Source organism: Salvia hispanica, chromosome 4, assembly GCF_029641045.1.
Source record: "Salvia hispanica isolate PSC_SH4W2 chromosome 4, Shi_PSC_v1, whole genome shotgun sequence".
NCBI classification, from domain to species: Eukaryota; Viridiplantae; Streptophyta; class Magnoliopsida; order Lamiales; family Lamiaceae; genus Salvia; species Salvia hispanica.
In genome coordinates, this window is record NC_142695.1 from 44417332 (window position 1) to 44418851 (window position 1520).

The window sequence follows — 1520 nt, forward strand, 5'->3', positions numbered from 1 at the left end:
TTTCTATTTATCCATCACAAAAACTACATCATAAAATATTGAGAAAATTTTCTTGTCGAAATATTAAAAGAAGTAATTTTATAAAAAAAAATGCTAAATAAAAAACCACTCAAAATACGGAGTACTAATATTCAAAATATTCTATGGTCTTCTTAATGCACCCACCTCATAAAAATTGATGGACAAAAACATATTCAATGTGATTATCTTTGTTAAGCGAATATTGTGGTATAGATATTATATACCATTAATATAAGATAATCCAAGAAGCTTAATAATTAATTTCAACAAAATTAAGGATCCCACGTCAGTCCATATGCAAGCATTTTCGAAATATTAGTAACATAAAAAGAGATTCCACCAACACTTTATTTTCCGCCCGAACCGCCCCATACACAATTTTGTCTCTGTGACTAGCATTAGCAGTTTAGAAGAGTCAAAATTAGAATTAGTTGCTAACTATAATATCAGAAAATAAACTTTTTACGTGTAATAGTACAATAGTGCCAACATAAATTAACAAGAACCTTATCACATTATAGTGCACAACTACCTCTAGCTTTAATTTGTCTTCGCAAAGGAAAAAAAAAAAAAAGAAGTAAAGAGAAAATAATATGTTTTGTGGGTTGTTGTGTGTGTATAAAATAAGTTCATGTCTGCACATTTATAGGATTAGTGACTATTGTTTTACGATTTTTGAAAAGGATGATTTGTCATTGAGCCAAGGTGGCTGGCTTCTACGGTATATATGGTCAGAATGTCAAAAAGGGTAATATTGAATAGATCATGGATCAACTTGTAATAAAATAGCAAACAGAAAAAGAAAATGAATAGGATTTTGTCAATTTCATGTGTTTAATATGCAATTAGCTGCGTTTTAACCACAGCACCTTGTGCTATGGTTTTTAAAACTGCAGAGGATATGTGGCCCAAATAAACACACCGCACTTAATATGAGGTACCTCACCATTTAACTAAATCGAGTATTTTCAAATTTCAAGACAAATTTATATATATCTTGATGTATTATTAGGGATGTCAAATTAATTTGAAATCGTGGCTTGGTCCAAATAATAGGGTTATCCAGAAATTAACTCGAGCCCCCTAGAGTTAGCCAAAATATGATAATTTTCATTATTTAATATTTGTTCCTTTTTTCAAAATTAGAAAAGTTAGTCAAATGTATATGAAATATTATAATTCATTATTAGAAATATATTCGTACTATTTATTTTTTTTCTATTTAATACACTTAATTATCATAAACAATGTAGATATAAATTAAAAACTGATAATTATTTAGAAAAAAAATACTATATACGTATCTTTGTGACCTACAAATGATTTCATACAGAAATAACATTCATGTGTATACAGTATGTATTTATTTATTATAGATAGGAGTATATGATTATCAATAGAAATAAATTAGATAGAAAATTATGTGCACTTTTTTTGGTCCGGCGGTGTTAGTCTGAAATCGTTATGGTTGAAAGTTGAAACAATAATGATACGAAAAA